The 21,531-nt window shown below is 49.1% G+C and overlaps 1 protein-coding gene and 1 non-coding gene across 2 annotated transcripts in view; one reads left to right on the plus strand and one right to left on the minus strand.

Moving 5' to 3' along the window:
- Positions 1-21,531, minus strand: part of NAV2 (neuron navigator 2) — a 708,473-nt gene that overhangs the window by 476,253 nt on the left and 210,689 nt on the right. The gene's annotated exons all lie outside the window — the stretch shown is intronic.
- LOC145716362 (small nucleolar RNA SNORA1) lies at positions 11,775-11,909 on the plus strand. The gene has a single exon (XR_014138992.1). It is a non-coding gene; the product is annotated as a small nucleolar RNA SNORA1 (small nucleolar RNA).

Raw genomic sequence — 21,531 nt, forward strand, 5'->3', positions numbered from 1 at the left:
AGGTCCTATGGGACCTGGCCCTACCTCCTCTCTGAAGCTATCACCTCCCTCTATTCCCCTTGCTCACTGCTCCCAGCCACACTCTCTTCCTTGCTATTCCTTGAACCTGCCAAGAATACTCCTGCCTCAGGGCATTTGCACTTTCTGTTCCCTTTGCCTAGAACATTGTTCCCTGAGAAACCTTATGGCTCCCTCCTTCCCTTCTTTCAGGCTCTGCTCACATGTCACCTCATCAGAGAGGTCTTCCTTGAACCTCCTGTATAAAAACCTTTCATTAAGCACTATAACCATTTCTCTGCTTCATTTTCTTTTTTAGCTCTTATTGTGGGTTAATATTATAAATCTGGGGGATAGGTTCCTTTTTCCCCTTCTCCTTCCTCTATTTTAAGCCCTTATATAGCAGCAGCTTAATTCCTGTTCTCCATTGCTTTATTCTAAGTCTCCAGAAACATGTGTGGCACATAGTAAGTGGTTTGCAACTATTTCTTGAATAACTATCTCCCTCATTCCTGTCCCCCTCTAAGACAGTCCCATGCTGTGCCCAGGATGACCTGCCTACAACACAGATCATATGATGCTCCTTCGCTGCTTAGGAACTACCAGTGAGCCCTTGCTGTCCACAGGGCAAAGCTACTAACATATAGAAGGCCTCTCGTGGTCCAGTCCACCCGGCCTCAGGTCCCACTGTTGCCATCAGCAAGCCCCCAGCTCCTGGAGCAGCAGAGTACCGTTGTCCCCTGGGTGGTGATCCTTCACTCATGCTGTTCCTTCAGCTTGATCCATGTGTCAGACTATCACTGGAGTGGGTTGAATGGTGGCCCCCCGAAATGATATGCCCATCCAGAACCTGTGATGGGGACCTTTGTTTGGTAAAAAGGTCTTGGCAGATGTAATTAAGTTAAGGATCTCAAGACCAAGATCAGCATAGATTAGGGTGAGGTCTGAGTCCAACCATGAGTGGTCCTCATGAGGGAAAATATAGAGAGAAGGCACAGAGGACAAGACTACGTGAAGACAGGCAGAGATTGAAGTGATGTGACCCCAGGCCAGGAAACATGGGAGCCACCAAGACCTGGAAGAGGCATGAGACCAACATCTCCCCAGAACCTTCGGAGGGGCAGGACTCTGCCAACACCTTGACTTTGGACTTCTGGCCTCCACCCCTGTGAGAGAATGAATTTCTGTTGTTTAAGGCACCAAGTTTGTGGTCATCTGTTATGACAGCCCCAGGAAATTAATACACTCCCTTTCAAAACTACTGTAGAGATGCAGGCCTTGCCTCCCAGTCCTGCTGGGTCTGAGGTGACCCTTCTATACTTAGATGCCCCTGCTTCCCCGGCCAGAGCTCACTGGACCAAGGATGGACAGGTGGCCCAGGCTGGGCTGGTCAGTGTCACAAGCATTGGGAAGTGTCGGTGAGGCCACAGGGCACTAGCGGGGAAAAGTCGTACAAGCTCAGAGCTGGGCTGCATGGGGTTGTGCGGGAGAAGGAAGCTGAGAGAGAGGAGCAGGACGGACACTGACCACAGAGGAGACCAGAGGTCCTGACGACTCTCTGGCTCCCACAGAGAAAGTCCTGCTCTTTGCTTCCAAAGGTTCCCTAGTATTTCTCCCATATCCATCCTCTCTCTGCCCTACTTTTCTTCGACCTGGCTTTTCCTTGAGAAGGCTGCTTTTCCTTGCAGCCAAATCAACCCTGATCTAACAGTTGAGCTCCAGTGTCACCTCTGTGAAGTCTTCCCTGACTCCACCATGTGGAGAAAGAGGCCTAGACTCATGGCTCCTTCAGCTCTGTGTCCCCGTCAAGATTCATTGTCATCATTCGTGATGCTTGCATGCCATCCTCCCTGGAGACTGGGCTCCTCTAGCCATGGAATGATCTTATTGCATGCGTCCCAATTTCCCAATTACCCAATGGGGCACAGTGGCTGGTACCACAACGGATAAATAGATGAACAAAGGAATGAATGCTACTCAGCTCTGCCCTTGAACTTGGAGTCAGGTGGGGAGTGAGTCACTCATTGGGGGCATGTGATGGGGCATGCATGGGAGTGGGAGTGGGAGCAAGAAGAGCGATGGTCAGGGAGGGGGGAGGTCAGTGCTGGGGGATGCAAGGGGACAGAGAAAGTGTGGAAGCAGTGGCATGGGTGATGATGACTGCTGGAACAGGCAGAAGGCAGTGCGGAGCAGGGAGGACTTCCGACTGGGGGGGTGCAGGGATTTGGGAGGAGGGAGAGGAAACACCTGCCCCTGGAGCAGGGCAGAGAGGGCCTGACTTGAACAGAAGTTCCAAGATGGGAGCTCTGATGGGGGGCATCAGTGGGGCCTGTCCTGGGGCCTCCGGCAACTCATCCACTTAGCTGACAGCCAGCCAGGCTCTGTGCCCAGTGCCCGCTCCACAGCGATGACAGATAGCAGAATTCAAACACCAGACTGGAGCGCTTAAGAGAACAAGACTGTATCTGCTGTTACAAGGACCAAGACATAATCAGCACATACCCAAAGCATGTGTGGAGCACTTTATAGTTTCTAAAGTGCTTTCTCCATATGCATGATTACCAAGTCACGTGGCAGAGCGGAAAAGTGGTGACTGTTGCTGTGGGAGCCCGAGTTCAGGTCTTGCGTCCACCATTTGGTGGCTGTACAACCTTGAGCTCATGATGACCAACTTGAGCTTCAATTTCCTCATCTGTAGAATGGTACCAATGGCTAGTGTTTATTGAACACCTAATGTGTTGAACACCTGTTGTAAGTGCTTTTATATGTAGCCGCTATCTGGACCATCAAAATGACCCGATAAAATAGGTACTATCCTCACCCCCTTTTGCAGGTGTGGACACCGAGGCTCTAAGAGGCTAAGTAGCTTGCTTGAGTCACACAACTGCTCAGCTGAAAAGAGGAGATTTGAACCCCTGTATTCTGCTCCCAGAATCCATGTTCTCAGCTCACTGTAAAGACCACAGCCCTACCTCCAAGGCTTTGGGGGAATCAGATTAATAAACACACAAGTGGTTAGAGGTTAGAGGTAAATCCTGGCCATGGCTATTCTTTCATCCCGTGCTTGTGGTGGCGTCAGATGCTTTGGGTGCTTTAGCAGATACTGCAGAATCCTGGCACCACTGATGGCCCAGGCCAGCGGTCACTCACAGCAGGGACAGTGCCCCTCTGCGGGGAGAGGCCAGCACTTCTGGCCTGCTCACACGCCAGGAGCACCCCTCCGGCGACAGACATGTGAACTGGTGGATAAGCACCCCGTGGTGTCACTTCCCAAGTCAACGACTGGCATGGCGGTCCCTCCCTCGGGGTCTGTTTGGAAGCTAAGAAGTGGATCAGTTTGGAGAGAGAGGAAAAGACGAGATATTACCTGTTGAGGCTTCAGATTTTTCTGGATGCTGTCAGGAGAAGAGCTAGAGAGAAGAGAGGCACAGAGGAGCCCTCAGACAGAAGGGGACACTCCCAGGAACGGGACAGAGGGACGGGCACCCCCCCATGTGGTTCCTCAAGCAGATCAGCCCCTCAGCCCACATTTCACTTGACCCTCCAGAAAGACTGGCCATCAGGGGATTCTGGCAAGAGCCCCCTTGCCTCTGGAGGAGACTGCAGGGGCATTCCTTGTAACTCTGGGACATGAGCATAGAATGGAATAGAATGCGCACAAATAAGCTCCCACTGTTGAAGTAAACTGAGGCCAGGTTTCATGAGGCTGTTTTCTTTTCTCCCCACTGCCCACATGCCTCCGCTCAAAGACCATGCTTGTTTGCTTACTTATTTAATCCCAAACCCTCTGCACCTTCAAAGGGCCCCTTTGTGTCCAGGATGAAGTGGAGCATTTCTGCCTTGTGGACACGGTTTTCCAAACGAGCTTCCAAACACAGAAGAGCCCCGATTACTGACAGTAAGATAGCACTGGGATTTGGGCTGGCGGATTAAGTGAACAGGAGGCAAGAAGAAAAACAAGAGACAGGATGCATTTTCAGCAGGTTCCTCCAGACGAACAGTTTGCAATTTCATTGGAAAGGATGCTCAGGAGGAAAGACACCAAAGAACATGGTGGGAAAAAAGCAAATTCCTGGCTCAGCTGTGTGACTTCTTCCCTTGACAAGATGGGCACGAGGGAACAGGGACAGGACACATTGAAAAGGGCTGAGACCAGGCCAGCACAATGGGGAAGGGGACTCAGTCACCTCCCAGCGAGGGCGGCTTGAGTCACAGCCCCTGGGCTGGGTCCAAAAGGTTCCCTGCCCATTTTATTCATCACTGAAGCCACAGAAACACTGGGAACAGAGGGTGTCTGGCTGGAACTGCCCGGCCAGGTCCACATGGGGAGAAGCTTTCAGAGAACACGGGTGGAGGGAAAAATCAGCACAAGAATTAAAAAAAACCAAAAAAACAAAAAAAACCCTGGCCATTAAAGAATATATTATTCAGAACTGACCCAAGAAAATTCAGGGGGGATATTTGCACTGAGATGCACCCTGTTCCCCAGTGGTTCAGGTTCCTCTAATAAGAGGCAGGATTACCTAGGGGGCAAGAGCTTGGCCGAGGAGCCAAACCGCCTGGGAAGGAATCCCCCAGCTATGCCACCGACGTGCTAGGTAACTTTGGGCAAATGCTTGACCTTTCTGTGTCCTTCGGTTTCCTGATCTGCAAATCGGGGCTGATGCTAATAAATGTACTTACTTCAGAGAGTTGTCTGTGAGGATTCAATGAGTAAATATGTCTAAAGCACCTCGAGAAGGATCTGGCATATAATAAGTAACCAACACGTGTTAGCTGTAATGACCACACAGTTTCAATAGACAATAGCTCCTTGGCGCTACAATATTCTCACAGGTGCAACAGGATAAAAGTTAAAAAGGCAAAGCAGGTCAGACCAAAGAAGGATTCCAGAAGCTAGGAGACCGTCCTGCCCGGAACAAAGCTGCGGATAGCCTTACCTGCGCGCAACTCCCAAGGAGCACAGACGGCTGATCACTGTGCCAGCCACAGGTGCAATGAGAGCTCTGAGGTCCCCCTGGCATTTCCAAGTTCTCGCGGTGGCAGGACGGCCCAGTTAGACTGCAGATCGGAAGTGTGGCTGAGACTGGGGCTCTGTCCCCGCAGAGGAAATGGCACAGCCCTTCCTCGCACTGAAAAGCAGCTCTGCCCTCTGGCTGTGCCTGCCGCTGCTGTGGTTGGTGACTGGGGCCCGGCCCCCCGGGGCAGCGGAGGGCCAGAACGCAGGCACCGTCCACAACTGGAGGCCAGCAGCACTGTGGTCCCTCTGTGCGGCAGTGACATGTCTCGGACCCGCTTGCCCTTCATAGCAGAACCCCATCTCACATCCTTCGCTCAAGATAAAGGCCCCAGATTTTTCCATGCAGAGGTATCTTCAGGGGCGATGAATGGCCATTTCAGGCAGACCCATGCACCCCAGCTAAACCCACAGTTGTGTGCAAACATTCCTCACGCGCCCCCGGAACCTCAATTTTTTTCAGTTAGACTGCTGCAGCTTGAGAATGAAGCTAGAATTAAGACAAAGACAAAGGGTCACTATCAGTCATTATTTCTGAAGTAACAAGCAACTAATTGGGACTTACTGTTATTAAAACCTATAGTGCAGGCAGTAATTGAACTGTGGCTAACGAGGATTTCGGCACCAGGCTCTGCGGCCACCACTCCATTCCCCTGTTTCCGGGCGGAGGGGTCTGTTGTTAGAGGAAATGAATGGCCTCTTCATAGTCCTCCAAGAGATCTTAGTCATTTCAGAGGTTTCTGCCGGGGAAGACGGTATGGCCGGGCAGCGGGGCGAGACAAGGCACAAGTGTCAGAAGCCTAGGAGCACATGGAGCTTTCTGGATGGGCTGCCATCCCTCTCAGGATGATGACATCATGCCTTTGGGAAATGGCTGCAGGGTACTGTCGAGTCAGTGGGAAAAGAGCTGAATTGGCTCCTTTATAAATAGATGTCGTGAGCCCCTCTAACCTACCAGGAGCTCCAAGAGATGCATTTATACACATCAATTCATTTACTCCTCCTAACTGCCTTAGGAAGGAGGTGCCATCAGGAACTGCGTTACAGAGGAGCGCTCTTGGCTCAGAGAGGTGATGTCACCCGTGGGAACTCACCTGGCCACCACACAGAGGGAAGCCAAGGTCGGAACCCAGAAGAAAGGGGAACATTCTTGCAAGCAACATGGTGATGTGAGCGGGTGTAGAGTCAGCGGGGACAGCTGGGTGTGACCATCTTCTAGCTGCCTGGTGAGCTTGTCAACTTACCCAAACATTCCATGCCTTAGTTTCTTCGTCTGGGAACTGGGGGTAATCATGCCTGTCTAGCGGGTTTGCAGTACAGACTTACACAACAAACTGCATAGAAGGCACTCAGCACAGTGTCAGTGCGTGACGGATGTTCAGTAAATGCCGGCTGTTATTATAGGTGCTGTTCCAGTGCTCTCGGGAGCAGCGCTGAGTGTTGGATGAAACTCGTCATATGAGCAGAGCAGGGCTTTTGCGATAGTGGAAGCCGTGGAGGTCTTCGCAGAGTGTCTGTCTGCCTCTGTCTCTTGGGAAGGGGGCAAACAAACCCAGAGGGCTGGCTCTGCTGAGGCCACTGCCCTGGCGTTCGGGGCAGCGGGAAGCTGGCCAAGCTCCCAGACAGCCTGTCTCGGGCTGGGAGCACAGAGCCGTTGCCTCACCAGCTTGTAATGAGCTGCGTCTCCATCCTGATTAGGGGAACAGTCTTCACTCAGAAAGATTCAGGGGAAGGAAGTGACAGCGTCGTGGGGACAGGGCATAACCTCGCCTCCCAAGGAGGGGCTGGCTTCTGGGGAGCTGGTGACTGGAAGGTCACAGCCCAAGAGGGTGCCCATCTCCAGGGAGGAGGCTGTGCAGACCCCACCGGGGCAAGTCTGGGTCAGAGTATGAGACACGCCAGGGCCAGCCCAAGCCTCGGTCTGCAAGCTGGGGAGGCAGCTGCTCGCAGGCTCTGGTTTGCCAGGAAGGCAAGCGAGGAAACCAACATTCTCTGGGCACCTTCTGGGCACCAGGCCCGATGCCAGCCTTATGACATCATCACTGCCATCCACACCGTCCTATGAAAAAGAACATTTGGGCACCGTTGTTTCCAAAACTGTGGATTGCAGCCTATTACTGGGTTACAGAAACAGTTTAGTGGGTGACAAATAGCACTTTAAAAATAACATGATAAAAAAAAAACTGAAAAAAAAAAAAAACAAAACCAGAAAACTTCAGAGTGCACTGCACAGAGTACGGATTAGTATTGTCTTGTGGGAGTTGTGGAAGCTGCATTTCTTTAGTGGGAGTGTGTTTGGGAACTGTGTTGTCCAGGGGATAGAAATCATGCCCATTTCACAGAACTATTGTAGGGATGGAGTGAGTTCAGTCCTGTAAGTGGTTAAGGCAGTGGAGCCCGGTTTGCCAGCACCACCCATGTCCCCTTGGAGACAGTCCAGTTTCCCCGCACGCCCCAACGACATCCCGAGTCTCTCTCCTGAGGGTGTTCTCTGGCTGCGGGAATACACTTAGCCCAAGCACAGGGCAGGTAAACCGTGGCCAAGTGAATACCCCAGGAGCAACTCTCAGCCTCTGAGGACTGGGGAGCTGGTGGATTAACACTTCTTCCATGCAATGATTCTGAGAATCTCCCTCCCAGTCTCTCAGAGGGTGCCCAGTGGGGCTGAGCCTCAGTGGCCCACAGAAGCACTCCCTTCCTCGTCTCCCTGCCCCTCTCTCCCTCTGCTTCCTGGGGCCCCCTCCCAAATCAACTTCTTACATCTATATCCTTGTCTGGTGTCTAATCTTATTTTGGATGAACCCAACTTAAGACTAGCAGATCTGGCACAAAGTACATGCTCAATAAATGTTAGTTTGTAGGAATCATGTTCATCTTGAGATAGGATCTGTGTAAATACTTGATATGCATCATCTCATTTAATCTTCCCCCGAACCCTCTAAGGTAGGAACTGTGATTGTCCCCATTGTCCAGATAAGGAAACCAAGGCTTAGAAAACTTCAGCTCCTTGATCAAGGTTACAGAGAAACCTTACACAGAAACCTACAGAAAGGGGAGAGCTCCATTCTGGACCCATGTGTGTTACCAAAGCCCTTGTTCTCGACCTCTGCACTCCACTTAATCCGCACAACCAGGCTGCCCGTTAATGCCTATTGCTTCCCCCATCTGACAGATGTGCAGATGGAAAGTTCAGGGAAGTTAAGCACCCGTTTCCCACACTAGCACTGCCAGGCTGGGACCAGCACCGGGCATTCTGTCTCCTGGCCTATGCTTCCCAGCGCCCTGGGAAGGGCAGGCATGGGAGAAGTCCCCTTCCTTGTAAACAAGACCCCGAGGTGGAAACTGGCCAGCTGTCCATTAAACTTGCAGTACAGGAGAGAGGTAGGATGCACACGAAAAGAAGGAACAGTCTTAGCAGGTTTACTGGGACTTCCAGACAGAGAGAAGTCTGTTCTCGTGCTTGTACCTCAACTTTTCAGCCTTTTGTTAAATGGGGCTGATGGTCAGGTATGAAGTGCCCAACTCACTGCTGGCTTCAACTTGCATCTTCTCATCCTTACCTCCAGCAGCTCCACCACTTCCACCAAAGTACCGGGAGTTGTATGTGCCTTCAGTCTGAGCTCCATCTGCATACAGCTCCCTGTGATTATTCACTAAACATCTGCTATGTGCTGGGCATCGTGCTAACCTCTTGGTTCTTCAACCGCCTCTTCTAATAAAGTGAAATAATCTTAGTATCTTCTTCATGGGAATGTTATGAGGATTACATGAGCCAATTGTGCAAACCACATATCTAACAAAGGACCCATATCTAGTGTATTTAAGGACTCCCAATACTCCGCATTAAAAAACCAAACAATTCAATTAGAAAGTGAGCAAATGACATGAAAAGCCATTTTACCAAAGAGGATATATAGATGGAAAATAAGCACGTGAAAAGGTAGGCAACATCACTAGCTATTAGGGAAATGCAAAATAAGACCATGATGAGATGCCACCATACACCTATTAGAAGAGCTAAAATAAAAAAAATAGTGGTAACAACAAATGCTGGTGAAGATGTGAAGAAACTGAATCACTCACACATTGCTGGCGGAAATGTAAAATGGTACAGCTGCTCTGGGAAACCACTGACTCTTTCTCAAAAAACCCAAGAACTGTACTCCTGAGCATTTATCCCTGAGAAATGAAGACTTATGTTCAAATAACACCTATACATGAATGTTTATAGCAGTTTTATTTGTAATAGCCCCAAACGGGAAACAACCCAGATGTCTTTCAATGGTTGAACTATGGTACATCCATACCATGGCATATTACTCAGTGACAACAAAGGAATGAACTATTGATACACACAACAACTTGGCTAGATTATGCTGAATGAAAAAAATCCAATCTTACAAAGTCACATACTGTGTCATTCTATTCAGATAACACCGTTGAAATGAGAAAATTCTGCAGATGGAGAATCTACTAATGGTTGCCAGAAGTTAAGGATGGTAGAAGGAAGGAGGCTGGTATTTCTATAAAGGGGGAGCATAAGGGAGGTTTTTGTTGAGATAGAATAGATCTGTATCTTTTTTTAAAAGATTTTATTTATTTTACAGAGAGAGAGAGAGAACAAGTAGGGGGAGCAACAGAGGGAGAGGGAGAAGCAGGCTCCCTGCTGAGCAGGAAACCTGATGCGGGGCTCCATACCTGGAACCTGGGGTCATGACCTGAGCCGAAGGCAGACGCTTAACCTGACTGAGCCACCCAGGTGCCCCAATAAATATGTATCTTGATTGTGGTGGTGGTGACACAAATCCACACAAGTGATGAAACCACACATACCTACAAACACATCATCATAACAACGTCAATTTCCTAATTTTGATACTGTGCTACAATTATAAGATGCAAGGAGAAAACTGGGTGAAGGGTATGAGGGATGCCTCTATGTTTTTTTTAAAGCTTTTATTTATTTATTGAGAGAGAGAGAGAGAGAAGGAGAGCACGAGCGGGGGTGGGGGGAAGCAGCAGAGGGAGAAACAGACTCATCGAAGAGCAGGGAGCCAGATGTGGGACTCCATCCCAGGACCCCAAGATCATGACCCGAGCCAAAGGCAGATGCCCAACCGACTGAGCCACCCATGCACCCTGCAGATCTATGTTTTAAATGAGTGGTAAAGAGTTTCGATCAGTGCCTAAGTAAGTACTTAATCAATATTAGCTCTCATTGTTATTACATAATTTTCCTTATTACTGTATACAAGGCATTTCATTTAATGCTCACAATAAGTTTATGAGGAAGATTGTTTTTACCCCCATTTGCGACTGGAATACTAAGACTTAGGCACATTAGATAACTTGTCTAAGTTTACATACCCAGAAAGACCTAGAAATTGAAGCCAAAATCCATAGACCTCCCATATACATGTGGGTACAAAGGCCAGTAAGATCAAAATCTCTGCTCTAGTCAAGCTCATAATACAGTGACTGAAGTAAGAGATATAACTCAAACCCAAGCAGAATGTCATACCTGCTGTATAAGTTCTGTGGGGGGACAGGAGCAAGAGGAATAAAAGAATTCCAACTGAAGAGATCTAGGAAGGCTTCCTGGAGGAGGTGGCATTTGGGATTGTTTTGAAAATAAGTAGGAGCTCAGTGGGCATGGAAGGGAGTAGTGGTGCAGGAAAAGGCATGTCACGAAGAAAGAACCTGATTGTTAAGGGGTGGGAGTGTTTGGAGGAGAGCAACAAGCCCAAGGCATGTGACCAGAGGCAGATGCAGATTAAGGAAATGCAGAGGGCAGTCAGCGAAGATGGACTTGGAATGACAGGCTAGGGATTGGGCTTGTTCTCCCAGCTTTGGTTCACTGTAACCTCCAAAGTCTGCTGTGGACATGAAGAGGCAATGTCTACAGTACATGCGCAATGAAAACAATGTACACAACAAGGGGCCAGCTTTCTGTTCATGTTGCAACAGTCAGGCAGGGCTGCACAGGGATTCTGGGCTCCCAGGAAGTGAAGAGGTCCTGGAGGCCTATATAAGGACCTCCAGATAAAGTTTTCCAGGGTCCTTCCAAGGCCAAGCCCCAGCAGATCCTGAAGGCAACCTCTGCCTCTCGGGTGTCCTAGGGCCCCACAACAGTTACCCTGGGCTTTGGAGTTTTATTTCTTAACAGTAAGTTAGGAACCCTATCACACTTGTACTTATCTTCCTTCTCTGACATTAACTTCTGTGTGCTCAGGATCCAAGACTGTATGGGTCATCGTTGAACCCGGCTTTGAGTCGACCGCATAGAGGTGTCCAGATTCAGTTCCATTCCATCAATCCAGTGTTGATTTATCAGGTACCTGCTAAGCACAGACCCTGTGCTCGGGATTGGAAGTGAAAGAACAAGATGCAGTCCCTCAGCGTAGAAGAGACAACCACGGTGAACACACACCAAGCAGTGGCTGAGCCAACGGTCCAGAGGCAAAGGGACAGGAAACTACCCAAACTGACCGGTGGAGACAGTAACATCTGCGTAACTTATCTTTAAATTTTTTTTTAATTTTTTTTTTTAAAGATTTTATTTATTTGAGAGAGAGAATGAGAGAGAGCACATGAGAAGGGGGAGGGTCAGAGGGAGAAGCAGACCCCCTGCTGAGCAGGGAGCCCGATGCGGGACTCGATCCCGGGACTCCAGGATCATGACCTGAGCCGAAGGCAGTCGCCTAACCAACTGAGCCACCCAGGCGCCCTGCGTAACTTATCTTTAAAAATGTGGAGGTGAAGCCTCATTCTCCAGGAGAACGGGCACTGCTGGTTGTGGTGTCCAGAAATTCTTAATGCAGCTAAACTGAAACATAGACCGTGCCTCCATCTCAGTAAATGTATTGCAATGGTGACGATGAGACCTGTAATTTTTTTTTTGCTAAGGTCATGAGTGAATATTGGAAGTAAATGACCTCCATATTAAAAATGTATTAAGGAATAATACATTTTAGATCACTAGCCAAAATAGCAATGTACTTTCTGCAATCTGACTTCCAGAGCTCTAAGGTGAATCATTAGAAGAAACTAGAGTCCAAAGACGCTAGGTGGGAAACTGATGAAGTATGTCATCACTATGTCCATATTCCAGTGAAAAGAAAAGAAGCTCAGGAAGAGAACTGTGACAAGGCTGACTGACAGACAGTGGGGGATGAGGGGGTGTCGACATGAGATCTTTCAAAAAGGCCTATCTTGAAGATAAGTCAACTCAGATTTTGTAGGAACTAGGTGACTTTGATGGGTAGTAGAATGAATCATAACATGTAAAACTACTTAAATAAAAATTTATTGACTACAAAAATTTTTTATTGACTTAAAAAATTGTGCAGCTGGTATCTGGTTGGCTGTGGGTGTATGCAGTTAGGATTGTTGCTCGAATGTTCACTTTGCTTTGCCTTTACTGGACTATTCCCGGGGCCTGGCTTAGCTGATGCTTTGGGAAAATGATTTTGAGCTGTACAGATAGCTTTTTTCAGATGTACACTCAAGCTACAGAAGGAAAAATTAGATAAAAGGAGCAGCTGAGAGGGACCTCAAAGATCCCCTGGGACACCTGCTTTCAACCTTGGTTTTCTGGAGCCTCAGGGTTCCAGGTGGGCAGGGAGACAGCTCTGGGAAAGGGGATGCTGATGGCGTGGGCTCAGGGTCTCCTGCCTCCACCAAAAGAGCTCAGTGGAACCTTTCTTGCACATTGACATTCCAAATAAGTTGGAAGAAAGCTTCCATGGTTTAAAGGTTCAAAACCCGCTAACTAGTCCTACATAGCCATCACCACCTTCATCACCATCATCATCATCTCCACCACCACCTTCATCACCATCATCACCACCACCACCTTCATCATCATCTCCAACATCACCATCATCACCACCACCACCTTCATCATCATCTCCAACATCACCATCATCACCATCATCACCATCATCACCACCACCACCTTCATCATCATCTCCAACATCACCATCATCACCATTACCACCACCACCTTCTTCATCATCATCACCATCATCACCACCATCATCATCCTCAACACCACCACCACCATTTCTCACAATAGCTGATTTGGAGTGTTTCGCATGTGCCAGGTGCTATTAAAAGTGCTTTGCATGCATTATCTTGTAATCCTCACAGCAACTCTAAGACGTAGGTACCATTATTATCCCATTTTACACAGGAGAAGACTTAGACCCATGGGTTATATAATTTGGCCAAAGGACACAGATTATAAGCAATGGAGCCCAGCTTTGAGCCTATGCGACTGGCTTCTGCACCCACATGGTTTTCCACTACTGGGTACTGAGGAAGGTGGGGCCCAGAGAGAGGCAGGGAGTTGTCCCAAATCCCACAGTGTGCTCAGCAGGGACAGAGCCATTCCCCCTCAGAGCTTCTTCCTTCTGACCTGCTCCTTCCTTCTCTCCCTCTTCATCCTCAGTGTGCCTTCTAGAACTAACTCACAAGTGGTTTTAAATAGACCATCTCTTGGTTGCCAGGCATCTGTGTTCCCATTCTGGGAGCCGCTGATGGAGAGGAGCTGCAGTGGCTGGTCTGCTTCAGGCATCCCTGTTCTGAATGGGGCTGGGGCTCTCTCCCTCTTGGTCTACTGGCTTCATTTCTCACTCTCTGCTCTAGATCAAGTGGGCTTTGGGCAAGGCATTCCAGACACTTCACAGGCTGCTCTGTCTGTCCACCCACCTCTGTCTGCTCCTCTACACATACCGTAGCCATTGCAGATAAGTATATACCCTGCCCCTTTGCCGGGGCTGTTCCCTCTGTTGACAACACCCTTCCTGACTTGTTGGCCTGGCGTACTGCTCCTCATCATAACATGTAAACTACTCCTCAGATGTCCCCTCTCTAGGGTCCTGACCTCCTGCCAAGGCAGAAACAATCACAACCTCTCCAACACCCTCCCTGTAACAGCACCTGTCACCTGGTACTCTAACCATTGACTGACTCCACTTCCTTGATTCAAAGACATGCAGGTGGTCCCATTTTTACTTTACTAAAATCAGGATGGTTCTCACAATCTATGCTCCTCACTAATTTGGGAGTATTTCTTGCCTCCTGAAACACTGTTGCTGAATCGATGAAGTATTTTGTAATCAGTGTCATCTTAGGATCCAGGAAACACAGGACTTGTCTTTCTCCCTCCAGACTGAGTTCACCTGGGTTGGGGTGAGCCTTGTGTCTCTGGGCCCCTAGCAGGTAGCACAGGGAGGGACAGAGGAGGGACCACTTGGTGGTGAGTTGTGGTGCTCATGGGCTGGATGGTGCCCTTTGTGTCCAGGTCGCCACGGGTTACCTTCAGGGCTTTAAACTCCAGCCATTTGCCCACTGCCCATCGCGTTCATGCAACTGCCTTAGCAAGAGCAGCAGACTTCATTTCCCCCCTGTGTTAGTTTGCTACGGCTGCCATAACAAAGTACCACAGACTTGGTGGCTTGAGCAACAGAAGCTTATTTTCTCCCAATTCTGGAGGCTAGAAATCTAAGACCAAGGTGTAAGAGTTAGTTTCTTCTGAGGTGTCCTTCCATGGCTTATAGATGGCCATCTACTCCCTGTGTCTTCACATGGTCTCACCACTGTCCATGTATCTGTGTCCTAATCTCCTCTTCTTATAAGGACACCAGTCATATTAGACTAGACTCCACTCCAATGACCTCATTTTAACTTAATCACCTCTTCAAAGACCCTATCTTGGAATACAGTCACGTTCTAAGGTACTGGATGGTAGGACTTCAACATATGAATTTTGGGGGGATACAATTTGGGCCATAACACCCCCCTAAGGTTGAACAAGCTCAGTAGGAAGCATGCCAGTTGCAAAGTCTAAACTGTACTTCACCCTGTGCTCTGCCTCCACTTCCCTCTCTTAGTAGTAGCGACAACAGACCAGCCCCTCGCCCTTGGCTTCCCCGAATTTCCAAGAGAATTTTTCAGCATACCTTCTTCTGATCTCTGTTATCATCTATTTAATTCCTGGCTCCTCATCCAGGCCTTGCAACAGAAATCTCCAAAGGCAGCTGCCCGCCACTTCTCTCTGAACTTCACCCCTATATATAAATTATGGGTATCTTAGACTTGATAGGATTTTTCAAAAACAGCTTACCATTGTCCTACGCCTTGCCTATGGTACACATCACTAGTCAAACACAGTACATTTTCCTGCAGAATCTAATGCCAGGCAGCCAGCGCCAAATGCGTTAGCCTGTGAGTTGGGTCACACTTGCAGTTATGGACCTCGATGTCCTTGAAGGGACCTTCTAATCAGAAATCCTGTGGATCCTTGGGTACAACATCCATACACTAGATTGTTTGGGAGAGTTCCAAATTTATACGATTTTTACTCTCTTCAATAAAAGCAACTTATAAAGTATTGAATAAGTAACAATGAGTGTCTGGATTCTTTTTGGGGAAACATTTGGCCAACCCTTGGACTCTGGGCCCAACAGGTACAATTTCAATGTGGCTAGGTGACCAGGAATCTGATCTTTCTGTTAGATGGCCCAAGCCAGGGAACAAAGGAATAGAACTGGTAGGATATTCATCCACTCACTTATTCCCTTTATTTTTTTAAAGATTTTATTTATTTATTTGACAGAGAGAGACACAATGAGAGAGGGAACACAAGCAGGGGGAGTGGGAGAGGGAGAAGCAGGCCTCCCACTGAGCAGGGAGCCCAATGCAGGGCTCAATCCCAGGACCCTGGGACCATGACCTGAGCCGAAGGCAGACACCTAATGACTGAGCCACCCAGGCGCCCCTACTCACTTATTCCTTTCACAGACATTTACTGAGTACCTATTATATGCTTGGCACTGCTCTAAGGGATGAGGATTCACAGACAAAGGTAGCTATAGTCTTCATTGTTGACCAGGTGCTAGACCCAATAGCATTCTATCTGTATTTAATCTTTTATGGCCTCAATTTTGGTACATTTCCCTTTCTATAGCAAATATTGCTCATTATCCACTAAAATTCATGTACTCCCTTCCATTGCACATAGTTATAGATGAGAAGGGGTCTCCCTCTCCCAGCAAGCAACTACAGTCCCCGGCCCCCTTGGCATCTAGGTTTAGCCATGTCCTTCACTGACGGAATATAAGACGTGACAAGAGTCACTTCTGGGCTGAGGCTTATATGAAGGAGGTGAGCCTTCCCTGCATTCATTTTCACTTCCATTGGCTAGATGCAGGTTACTTTAAGGCTCTAGAGAGGATGGTGAGGCCACAAGGTAGAAGGAGCCAGGGTTCCTAAATCACTGGGTGGATGATTTAGGACATCCACCCACTGTCACCAGATAGATCAGCCTTGGACTATGGTGTAAATATTGCATTGAGCCTTTATACATTTTGGAATCTTTTTGTTATAGAAACTTACATTACCCTAACCAACACAACTTTTAAGTGGAGTCAGTCTCATTGCTACACCAATTGAGACATATCTTTGCAGCTCCATTGCCTACCTTCAAGAGAGCTCTTGGATGCGGGAACCCAAAGGAAATGTCCCTCAGCCAGGAATCGGCCCTTCCTCTAACACCAGTGCCTTTAACGCAAACTATGAGGGTTTTCCATGCAAGGGGCTTAAACAGCCTGGTAAAAACAAGCTTTCAACATTTAAGAGAGAACTAACTGTAAAGCTTCCCTGAGAAATTCCCAAGCACCGCATTCCTTTGCCTGGGAAATCAATCTGGGTCCAGGACAATTTTCTAAGCAGCCAGAAACCCTTTTCTGGGTCTCCAGCCCCACTGGCTGAGGCCCCATTGCTCACTGAGGGAGCAGGCAGAGTTAGGACCACCTGGCAAAGAGAAATTAGCGAGTCATGGAAGCCCCAGCCCCACAACTGAATCAACAACATGAGTCAGAGTGCTACAGAAATAAAGAAATCCCATTCATAAATTTCCTCTCACCCCAGCTTAAGAGCTTTCGAAGTCATAAAGTCTACATACAGCCAGAAGACCTACAATTGTCCACTTAGAGGTTTTATCCAGGAAAACACACATTTTCAAAGTCACTATTTGGTCCCCATGCCAGGAGGGTATCAGGCTGGTTTGGTGTGCGGTGCCTCTGGGCTTTACATAACTTTCCGCTTCGGTGAGACAAAACAGAGGACTTCTCAGAGCCTCTCACCCCCAAGGTGCAGTCCACGAGGGACCTAGAGACATCCATAGCCACCATTCCTGGGAGAACTCGGGAAAAGCTGGAATTGACCTGAACCAGATCATCTGAGAGGGGAAGGACAGCTTAGTGTTTACTACTTACTATTCTTGAGTGCCAGGTCCTGTTCTGAATACACAGCACACATTATTGCGTTTAATCTGTATTACTACCCTGCAAGGGAGGGTCTATTTTTTTCTCCACCTTTCAGATAAAGAAAGTGAGGCTCAGAGAGGTCAACTGACATGCTCAAGGTCACGTGGCTCAGTGAGTGACAAGGACCAGATCTGAACTAGGGATTCTAAAGTACTTGAACCTCTACTTCCTGTTGCCACTCATGATCCCAGGACCCTGACTCTCTCTGTCTAGCCACGTCAGCTGTGCAGGATGGACATTCAGATTCAGGCCAGAGTGCAGCATGTCATTACCAGTGGGAGCTCAGTTGAAAAGTGTGACCAATGGGGGGAGCCAGGACTGGATAGAGCCCCTAATATTTGCCAGGCACTGTCCTAATATTTTACTTAGATTATCCTGCTAAAACCTCATCATGGTCCTACAAAAGAAGTATTATTAGACCCATTTTACAAGGAAGGCTCAGAGGAGTGAAGAACTTTCTTGAAGCCACATGGATAGGATGTGGTAGAGGGCCTACCTGCATAGAGACCTTGCTTGCTCAGGAACGTTATGCTAGACACTGAGTTTACCCACCTATGCATCAAATGGCTTTTATTCTTGAGAGAGATTTCTTTTTTTTAGCAAATGCCACCTCTACTTGGGCACATTCAATTGAGACCCTCCCCGATGGTCTGGGATATTGAGGCTTGCACATTCGTATTTACTTTTAAGCCACTTCCCGGCTGAGTAATCTTGAGAGTGTCCCTAAACCTTTCATGGGATTCACCATGACCCTAGACCAGAGCTAGACCAGAGGTTGGCCAATTTTTCCTTGAAAGAGCCAAAGAGTCAATATTTTAGGTTTTAGGGGTCCAGCCATCCTCTGTGTGGCCACTGCTCAGCTCTGCCACTGTATTGTGAAAGCAGCCATAGACCCTGCAGACATAAGTGCGCGTATGGCCAGAGTTGGCCCACAGGCCTAGAAAGTATGCAGACCCACGATCTAAGGGGTCAAAGGATCCCACAAGTAAGTGCTGAATTCCCACCGTGTAAGTACTCCAAAGGAGAGGGAGCGCCATGCTCTGAGAGTGTACTCCCCAGGAACTGGGCTCAGGGTGGGTGGTGGCTTGGACAAGGTCACTCTGTGAGTCAGCCCAGCGCTGAGACTGGGGTCCAGGTCTCCTGCTCTCCCCTTGGGATCCTCCTGGCCCGCGTGGCCTCCCTGGCCATCGGGGAGTCTCCTGCAGAAGCAGGGCCAATCCTGTAAGCCCCGTTAGGGGCAGGGGCACCACAGGTTGCCCCAGGGAACAGCGTGGGGTTTCTGCAAAGGATGGTGGAAGCGGGGACTGGGGCCGCAAGGCTTCCACCGGGCAGCCGCTGGCTCCTGTCTCCCCGGCAGGGCCTGGCGCTCACGGCGCCTCCTGGAGAGTGTCCCGGCTGCCACCGCAGCACGCGCACACACCGGCGCTAATCGCTAATTTATGAAAATCCCCACCCGCGGAGGCCAGGGCTCGCTGCACCGGAGCCCTCCTGAGCTGCTCTTCTCCTCTCTTGTAGCCACAAAAGGAAATGTTGGCGAGGTCTTCAGAGGAGGGGCGGTGGGTGGGGAGGGGACGCTGCTGGATTTAATAGCAGGAATACGAGTCATTTGTCTTATTGTAGAAAAGATGTGTGTTTGGACGCAGAAAATGCTCTGGATCCTTTCTTTCCTCCCCTTGCAGGCATGAAAAGCCTGGAGCAAAACAAAACGCTGCTGATTCCGAGGCTATTTTGGGCGCCTCTCACTGATTGCTTCCGAGGCCCTCGGCACACGCCGCCTTCTCAAAGAACGGTTTGAGCAAATTGGAATGGGGAATGAATGAGCATCTTGCCGTCCCCGCCGCCACCGCCTCAGCCACTGCCACCGCCATCGGAGCAGAACACAGCCCCCCAAGGCCTGGCCTGGCCCGGGTCGCTCAGTTCTTCCCTGTCCCAGATGCCCCGGGCTCCGCGCCTCCTGCCTGCGCTGTGCTTGCTGGCGCCTGAGCTGGGCTGCCCGCCCCGTGCCAGGGAGCTCGTTACCAAAGGAAATAACTCCGATAAAGGGCTAAAAATAGCCTGCAACGATGGAAAACATTTTGTTGAGAGATCTGCTGACAAGAGGGGAAACAGAGCTGTGAAAAAGATAGGGGGCGAAGGACGCAGAGGAAGAAGCGGGGCTGACCGTGACAGTCTGGGGAAGGCAGGCGGAGCAGGGTCGGAACCCAGGGACCAGCAGAGCCCCACGGATGGCCAGGCCCCAGCAGCCAGTCTTCGCTCTCCCTCACTGGTCCCCAGCCTCAAGGCAGGGAAACGGGGCGAGTGGGCAGTTTCCTTCCTGTAAGACGGATCCCGGAGGATGGGGTTCCAAAATGCCGCCCTGCTGGGGAAGCAGGTGCAGTACAAGGGAGAGGCTGACCAAGAACTTGGAGTTCCGTCACTTACTAATACAGGGACCATGCACGAACCACTGACCTCTGAGCCTCAGTCTCCTCATGTGATGAATAAACACAGCATTAGACCCGGTCATAGGGCTGTGCTGGTCATACCCTGCGTTCTCACTAGCAGAATGGCAGCACTGTGATCACTTGGCCTTTTACAAACATGGACTGAGGACATTTGATGAGGAAGATACAGTCCTGCTGTAAGATATTTCAAATTCCTTAGGGGACACAGCACAGAAGGGAGAGCCCTCCCTTTGGAATATAGAATCAACACTGCTTGCCCCCAAACAGCAGAAATGAGGAACCCCAGAACACCTTTTTGGGGCCACAGAGACATTCCTTCCAACTCTATGTACCTAGTATGCATTCTGTTCTGGAGAAAGAATAATAGAAAGGCTCAGTCGGCCCTTTTGAAACAGCAGGTAAATTGATATATATCATATTGGGCACAGAAAGGACCACAAGAAAGTTAGGTTTAAGAGAGAACCATGAATACTGCCCTGGGAGCAGCAGGGAAGGCCTCCTAGAGGAGGGGACATGGGCCAAGTCTTGAAGGACGTGCGGGATCTGGCCAGGCAGAAAGGAGAAAAAGGTATTCCCATGAGAAGGAACAAACAGCATAGTGTTTCTGAAAACAATGTCTCTGGCTGGAAATGGCTGGTGTTTAAGACACAAGGACTGGTGATACTCAAGGCATTTACTAATTGCCATGGCAAGGGACCAACCAGTCAACAGATGCTGGCCACAGGGCTGGAGAAGAGGGTCCTAGAGCCCCTCTGTGTGCCTGGATCTGCCCCACTGGCTGCTGGACTATTGAGAGGACTAGGGAGCTGTGGCAAGGGCTGGATGGTTGGAGGCTGTTGAGCAGGGAGGCACGTAGAGAGGTCAGGGCAGAAGATATCACCAACTAGTTGAGATGTGGTTACACCAGTGTGTGCCCGCTAAATGTCTGCCCCTAAATGGAGGACGAAGTGGAGGGAGAGGAACTCTAAGGATGGGTACAAGGTCTCCAGAACCCACTGGGAGATAATGAGGCACCCCAATGGGCAGAGATTTGGGATCTCTACTATGACTTTTGCCAAAACAAAATATAAATCTCAATATGTAACCTGTTTATATGTGGATCTCCCACTCAAGATTTCACCTAGAGGAAACATTTTGATATTAAAAAGATGACTCCTGCAACATAGTTTCTGTTCTTTGATGAGCAGATTGGACATCTGAATGGCCTCCCTCAGCCTTTGCCACCATACTGTGGAAGGATGTGTCTTAAAAGGTTCGGAGAGTCATTCTTCTTCATTCCCATGGCAACCTCCCCAGTTTAGGCCTTATCATCTCTTCTCTGGACTAGCACAATTTTCTCTTCACTGTGAGCCTTCCTCCTCCTTGTCCTGACTCCTTCAACCCATGCTCCAAGCAATGGGCAAAGTGATCTTCTAAAAATATGCATCTGGGGGCACCTGGGTGGCTCAGTCGTTAAGCGTCTGCCTTCAGCTCAGGTCATGATCCCAGGGTCCTAGGATCGAGCCCCGCATCGGGCTCTCTGCTCCACGGAAAGCCTGCTTCTCCCTCTTCCACTCCCCCTGCTTGTGTTCCCTCTCTCGCTGTGTCTCTATCAAATAAATAAATAAAATCTTTTAAAAAAATAAATAAATAAAAATATGCATCTGATCATGCCACTGCCCCCCAAGAGATCCCCCTGGTTTTCAGAAGAAAATACAACTTCCTTAGCCTGCCATCCAAGGTCCTTCATGGCCAGGTATCT

Source organism: Leptonychotes weddellii, chromosome 11, assembly GCF_054177405.1.
Source record: "Leptonychotes weddellii isolate Sample4059 chromosome 11, ASM5417740v2, whole genome shotgun sequence".
Taxonomy (NCBI): Eukaryota; Metazoa; Chordata; class Mammalia; order Carnivora; family Phocidae; genus Leptonychotes; species Leptonychotes weddellii.